The sequence below is a fragment of the Hevea brasiliensis genome, chromosome 12, assembly GCF_030052815.1.
Source record: "Hevea brasiliensis isolate MT/VB/25A 57/8 chromosome 12, ASM3005281v1, whole genome shotgun sequence".
Lineage (NCBI taxonomy): Eukaryota > Viridiplantae > Streptophyta > Magnoliopsida > Malpighiales > Euphorbiaceae > Hevea > Hevea brasiliensis.
In genome coordinates, this window is record NC_079504.1 from 43,305,198 (window position 1) to 43,313,641 (window position 8,444).

The window sequence follows — 8,444 nt, forward strand, 5'->3', positions numbered from 1 at the left end:
TGACTTATCCATAAAGGACTGGGTCCTAGTGAGTGTCTCTCAAGCCGCGTCTACCCGTCCTATCCATATCCAATACCACACACCACACGCACGCCAACGCATGCACACTGCTCCAAATTACCATAAACATCCATGACACTTCATTAATTAAGAATGCAATATAAAGCATGTCTAGTGTTTAACTACATAGATACATATTTATAAGTGATGTATGAGCATGCTTGAACATATAATAATATTGAAATTATAATTAAAATTAATATTTTACTCACAGACTTGAATCGAGGTTACTGCAGCGGCTGGGTGGAGGATGAAGGCTGTCTCGGCTCACCTTACAATTTCATTACAATTATTTAATATATTTAACTCAATACAAGTTTAGAAAGGACCAAAGATACCCTAAGTTGTGCCGAAAATTCGGCAGAGTCTCCCCTATACCTAGGACCTACCTAACTTGCAAAAGGGCACAAAATGCACTTCTATATCCACAAGTCACACATCCACAACTCAATCACATCACATGGCCCCTCCTGGGCCCATCCAAATAGTCAACAACCACAATTTGAAAAATTATAATTTAGTCCCTATAATTACCCCTTTTGCAAAAACTACCCATATGAGCTCTAAAAATTCTAAAACTTTGCCTCGCGGTCCTTAGCAATATTATTAAGCTAATGCAAAAGAAATTATATTTTTCTAACCTACCATAAATATTTTATAGTTTTTTAATTGAAATCAGGCACTAGATAATTAAGAAAAAGTAGGGTTTGAGTCTACCTATGCCAATTCTGACCTTGGGAATGCGTCCGAAACATTTGAAAATGGTGGGGTAGCCTATAATTTTGACTCTATTCTGAAACTTTTTCAGTAGCCTGCATGCCCGGCTCAAAATTGTAAACCCGAGCAACTGTTAAATTTTCGCGAATTGAAGGTACCTACGCGAAGTCCACAATACTAGGGGTTAGACTAAAATATTTATATTTACATATAAAATAATTATTTAAAAATTAGGGGTGTTACATTCTCCCCCCCTTTCAGAAAATTCGTCCTCGTATTTTATACAAGGCAGAATAAGGAATTACAAGATTACACAGTGGACAAGTACAGGTACTTATTGTGCATGTCCTACTCTGACTCCCAGGTACACTCTTCTATCGATTGGCTCCTCCACAAAACCTTAACTATAGGGATCTGTTTTGACCATAGCTGCCTCATCTGAAAGTCCACTATAGCTATTAGCTGCTCCTCGAAGGTTAGGTTTTCCTTCAACTCCACTGTATCGGGTTGTAACACATGGGAAGGATCAGGTATGTACTTCCTAAGCATGAAAATGTGGAACACTGAGTGGACATGAGAAAAGATTGGTGGTAACTTTAACCGATAGGCCTTTGCTCCAACTTTATCAGTACTCTCAAAAGGCCCTATGTATCGGGATGGGAGCTTGCCCTTCTTCCCAAATCTCATAACTCCCTTCATCGGAGAGACCTTCAAGAGTACATAATCGCCCATTGCAAACTCTAAATCCTTTTGCCTAGGATCTACATAGCTTTTTGTCTACTGTAGTGTCCTAGCTATCATCGTCATTTCATAGCGAAACTTGTACCTCAAATCACTCTTTAATCTTTTTCTGACATCTTCAGTACTCACTATGCCTCCACTGCGCTTGACTTGATATCTTATAACTTCAATAAGCTTTGGTGTTTACCTCTCCTTTATTGTGTCTTAACATATCTCTTAGTGACTTCAATCTCCATTCCTCTGTTTTAACAATCTCTACTTCTCAAAAACATAACTTATGTTCCTTATCCTCTAGTATCCTATGAGATGCTTTCCTGTAGCACCTGTCATAGGCATCTCATTCGAAATTTTTACTTGTTCTATGACCTCAATGGTCAATACCTATGCATCTTCTCACTCCCATGATACTTCTAATTTCCAATCTCCTTTGTGTCATTACTAAGGTCCTTAGACCAACTCCTGTCCATCTTATGCAACTAGTCATGTAGAGTTCCATTGAAATGCCAAGTGTACCTACACCAGCTATGCTTCTTCTGCACTCTGATATGGTATCCTGTAGCACTAGCCTTTGTTCCCCTTTATTACCAATCTCTATGGTGTAAGGATGTGACTTATATTGTCTATTTTACGTCATCCTATGGGTTGGACTGGCACTAGGACCTGGGCCAGCCTAAAGCCCCCGAAGCCCGTAGTAATCCTAACTATTCCTTAACCCAATCCTAAGGCCCATTTTAGGCTCAATTCAAGAATTCAATCGGACAGAGTCTGACCATAATATAGACCATACAACGGGGAGTTTTTGACTTGCCCGACCTATAAACATAATATATAACAATATGGGGAGCTCAACTCACCCCCCACATACTCATAATATCATAGAATCAAATGAGAGCTCAGCTCCCTCATCCAGTCCAATCATACATGCATTTAATACGTTTACAGATCTAACATGGCAATTATAATACAGACTCAAATCAAGTAAGTATTTCTAACACATGCGAAATTCTAAAAGTTAGTAAAATTATACAAAATATCACAAACATAAATAGATGACCTGCAAGGGAAAGAGGCAGGTTAGAACTCAACAAGAGATCTCCTATATCCTAGAAAAATAAGGTGAACAGGAGTGAGCGTTTGACTCAGAGAGTAAAATATCAATTTTAACCATAATTTCTATAGCTATCTAAAGCTAATGCATCCTAAAGAGTGGAATGCAACATCATCATAATTTTCATACAAATCACTGAAGGAACAGAAGCGTGAAAAACACAAGTTTATACCATTGAATTCAAAACTTTTCACCTAGGGTCACATGCATCATGCAAGATTTATTTTTATCTATTTGATTTCAATGATAAATAACATATTAAAACTCTTTTAATATGTTTTTGGATCTGTATTTGCCATTTAAGATTTTAAAATTAATCAGATTAATTTTAGAACCCTAGATTAAATCAAGAACGATTACACTAACCTCTTGATGCAATCGCAGGTGTCTGCGCTTTGAGATTTGTCTTCAGGACACCAAATGTTGTCCCTCTAGCTTGTCCACACCAAGAACACCTATGGCAGCCCTTGAATAGCTTCTAAAGCTTTTTCTATTAATTAGAAAATCAAGTTCTGCCTTTTAAGAGATTAAAGATGTAAACAGGACACTAGAAACAATTTCTAGTGTTCTTAATTCAAGAGATTGATGGCTAATCTCTTTGAATTGATGAGAGATGAAGAAGAAGAGAAGAAAACCCTCAAAGTGGCGTGACAAAGGAGTGTGGCTGCTGGTTGTGTTTTATTTTCTCATAACAACACTTAAATAGCTAGGTTAACACATTAAACCCTTGCCACATGTCACCCTTTGATTAGCTCTAGGTTTAAGTGACCCAATCACATTGTGCCAAGTGTCAAACCTATATGTAATCTTGATTTTAATCATCTTACATGATTAAAAAACATTTGGCAAGCTTATGTGTTATGCCATGTGTCACCATCTCATGGTGCCACGTGTCACACTGCAAAATGACCAAAATGCCCCTGTGTCTTAATTTTGAGTTCTTAACCCAAAATAATTATTTTCTTCTTCTAATTAATTTATATCAAATATAAATTAATTAATTAATTAATCTCTATTAATTAATTTCTCATTAATTAAATTCATATTTAAACACTTTAAATATAAATTTAACTTATATTATACATCCAATAATCTAGATTTGGTTTCAAGTCATGCTAGAGACTTTGCAATCTAATTGCAAATCAAACCTATTTAATTAATCAATTTAAACTCTTTAATTAATTAATTAAATCATATTTAATTAGGTGATAACTTGTGCATGTGTGTGACTTACTAGGCTCATCACTAATTGGCAATGAGACATGATATCAACTCTTAATATCATCAGAACTCTTTCTTACCATAAATGATTTCTCTAAATCATTTTATGAACCTCATAGACCATGGTTAACACCTAGCATAGCATGCCATAGCCACCCAATTAGTAATAAGGTTTACCTTAAATGAACCTATAATCATATGTTACCATGCACTAGAATCTCTCTGTTTCAAAATCCCAACTCAAGCTGGAGTCATGGTTTATGTCAAACTCCATTTGCTATGAATATTATGTTCTCTTTTAATTCCAGTTGTTGATTAAAAAGATTTTCTCATCAGAAACTCTTTTCTGAATAAATCTATCTGTCCTGGCCAGTAACTTGAAACATCAAGAACAATTAAATGAACATAGGATTTTATCTCTATTTACTTAGAGGAACATATTCCATCTTGATCAACACCTACCTCCATATATAACTAGTAGGAGCCAACACATGCCCATATACCCATACACAGTACAAGTATGAAAGCCTCAAACTACCTATATACAAGATAACTGTGCTATCTCAGGTCTAAAGATTATATGCACTGATATGATTTATGACAAAACATTGACAAGAGTAAACTCCATGTGCTTGTCATAAGTGTCACTGGTTCGGCCTACTTATCATTTATAAGTGCCTATCATGTTTGTTATATGGCATGAGACTCACCATTCCATCTTATTTATATCTCATATAAATAACTTGGGAACAAACATGAATACAATCTTTCTGGATAAGTCATGTCCTTATTATGAAGTATCCTTGATTGTGAACCTATTTATGATACTTTGTGCTAGAAATATTGTCACTCATATTCTTAACAACTTAAGAATAATATTTCTAACAAAATATCAATGGACCTTTTCTATTACACATAAATATATTATGTAAACGGAAAAGTGAAAATGCCTTTTATTAATAAAATATGTACAAGATACGTACTAAATGATATGCTCTAGGGCATACTACTAACAATCTCCCACTAGCACTAGAGCCATTCATTACAATACCTTAGACCTATCTTCTCAAGATGTCGGTCTAATCGAGTCGTGACATAGGCTTAGTGAATGGATCAGCTGGATTTTCAGCTGATGCTATTTTCTGCATGGCTACATCGCCTCGCCCAACTATTTCTCTGATAATGTGGTAGCGCCTTTCTATGTGTTTGGATTTTGGGTGAGACCTTAGTTCCTTAGCCTGTATGACTGCTCCATTGTAGTCACAGTGTAGTGGAACTATTGACTCAATGGAAGGAACTACTGTAAGTTCTGTCACGAACTTCTTTATCCAAACAGCTTCCTTTGCGACATCGATGCGAGAATATACTCGACCTGTAGTGGAATCGCAATCGTGCTCGCTTGGAACTCTTCCAATCGATCGCACCTCCATTACAAATGAACACATATCCAGAAGTAGACTTTCTATCATCGATATCTGATTGGAAATCAGAATCAGTATAACCATCCAATTGCAAGTCTCCACCTCCATTAATCAAGAATAAATCCTTAGTTCTTCTCAAGTACTTAAGAATATGCTTGACAGCTATCCAGTGTTCCAAACCTGGATTGGATTGATACTTGCTAGTCAAACTAACAGCATATGCGATATCCGGCCTAGTACACAACATTGCATACATTAAACTTCTAATAGCCGAAGCATATGGAATCCTGGCCATCTTATCTCTTTCTTCAGGTGTCTTTGGAGACATCTCTTTAGAAAGATGGATACCATGTCTCACTGGTAACAATCCTCTCTTGGAATCAAGCATGTTAAACCTCTTAAACACCTTTTCCAAGTGTAGACTTTGGGATAAACCAATTATTCTTTTCACTCTATCTCTATAGATGCGAATCCCAAGAATAAAGGTTGCCTCCCCTAAGTCTTTCATGGAGAATGTATTTGACAACCATACCTTTATAGTAGTCAACATACCTGTGTCATTACCCATCAACAGTATGTCATCCACATATAAGACAAGGAAAGTGATAGCACTGTCACTAACCTTCTTATATACACATGGCTCATCCTCATTTTTGATAAAACCAAAGGATTTAATGGTTTCATCAAAATGAATGTTCCAATTCCTCGAAGCTTGTTTCAACCCATAAATGGATCGCTTTAGCTTGCATACCTTGGAACCATCTTGGGATTCAAATCCCTTAGGTTGTTCCATGAAAATGTTTGCTTCAATGTATCCATTGAGAAAAGCTGTTTTGACATCCATCTGCCAAATCTCATAATCATAGTACGCAGCTATTTCTAATAAAATCCTAATTGATTTAAGCATGGCAACAGGCGAGAAAGTCTCCTCATAGTCGATTCCTTGCCTTTGGCGAAACCCTTTTGCTACTAGCCTTGCCTTATAGGTCTCTACCTTTCCATCAGAACCAATTTTCTTCTTGAAAACCCATTTGTTCCCTATAGGTATAATACCTTTAGGTGGGTCAACAAGATCCCAAACTTGATTCTTATACATGGAATCAATCTCGGATTTCATAGCATCAATCCATTTTGAAGAGTCTATATCTGATATAGCTTCTTCATAGGTAAGTGGATCATCTCCATGATCTACTTCTTCATGAGTAGACAACTCTTGTTCTTCTTCATGAAGAAAACCATATCTCACTGGTGGGTGAAATACCCTGGTTGTTCTACGAGGAACAGCTGTAGATGTTTCATCAACGGGTATAGGTTGACTAGATGGATCTATATCCATCGATGCTGGTTGGTCAGAATTCTCTAATTCTAACTCTATTTGCCTTCCTTTGCCTCCTTCTTGAACAAACTGTTGTTCAAGAAATGTGGCATCTCTACTTATCACAACCTTTTGTGAAGTAGGCAAATAAAAATAATATCCAAAACTATCTTTTGGATATCCAAAAAATCGACCTTTTTCTGATCTGGTCTCCAATTTATCAGTGTTCAACTTTTTGATATAAGCTGGACAACCCCACATCTTAACATGCTTAAGACTTGGTTTTCTTCCATGCCATATCTCATAATGTGTGGAAGAAACTGATTTTGATGGAATCCTATTCAGAATATACAAAGCTGATTCTAATGTAAATCCCCAAAAGGAGATTGGCATATCAGTATAGCTCATCATACTACGTACCATATCCAATAGGGTACGATTTCTCCTTTCAGATACACTATTCAGCTGTGGCGTTCCTGGAGGAGTCAGCTGAGAAACAATGCCATGCTCTCTCAAGTATTCATCAAATTTAGTACTCAAATATTCACCTCCACGATCTGATCGAAGAGCTTTAATACTCTTTCCTGTTTGATTTTCTACTTCAGATTTAAATTCTTTGAACTTTTCAAAAGATTCATGTTTGTATTTCATCAAATACAAATACCCAAACCTTGATTTATCATCAGTAAAGGTAATAAAATAATGAAAGCCCCCTCTAGCCATTTCTTTAAATGGACCACATACATCACTATGTATTAGCTCCAAAATATTTTCAGCTCTTAGCCCTTGTCCAACAAGGGTGATCTAGTCATTTTGCCCTGAAGGCAAGATTCACAAGTTGGAGTAGGCTCAGAGTCCAATAAGGATAGAATCCCCATTTTCTCCAATTTTGTAATCCTATCTTCTGCAACATGACATAACCTTAAGTGCCAAATATATTTTGAACTTGAGTTGGTTTTCACCACGACATTGCATTCATTTAGATTGCTATACTCTGGCCAGTGGAAACACTTTCTTACTGGCAATGGAAACACTTTCCTATTGGCAATGGAAACACTTTCCTGTTGGCAGTGGAAACACTTTCCTTTGCCTTCAACAGCTTTAATCTTCCTTTTCTGTTTAGCTATTTTCTTAGAAGGACCAGGAATCTGAGGTTTCTTTTTCTTATTGCCCTTCTTCTTGTTAGACTTTCCAGTGAGAAGAAGATGCAACCAAAGCTACCTCTTTTCCTTTATTGCCTGGCATATTCTTTTGGGCAATAACCAGCATGTTGAGTAAACCAGCTAAGGTGCATTCCTGTTTGGTCATATGGAAATTTATCACAAAATTCCCAAAAGACTCAGGAAGGGACTGAAGGATTAAATCCGTCTGTAGTTGGAAATCCATGTTGAAGTCAAGATGTTCCAACTGCTCAATCAGCCGAATCATCTTGTGGACATGATCCCCAACATTCTGTCCCTCAGACATCCTCATACGGAATAGTTGTCTAGATATCTCATACCTAGCATTCCTGCTGTGCTCACCATACAACTCTTGTAGGTGAAGGAGGATCTCACTCGCACTCTGCATGTTCTCATGTTGCTTCTGTAACTCATTACTCATGGAAGCAAGCATGTAACACTTAGCTCTCATATCATGCTCCTTCCACTTGTCCAAAGTTTCATGTTCCTCTTGTGTGGCCTCTGGAGGTAAGGGACCAGGAACATTTGAATCTAGAACATATCCTATATGTTCAAGGTTCAGGACAAGTTTCAAATTTCTTAGCCAATCAGAATGATTAGGTCCTGTCAACCTAATGTGATCAAGTATGCTTGCAAGGATATTGGATGGTGGTGGTTGTTTTGTGCTCATTTTTATCGGA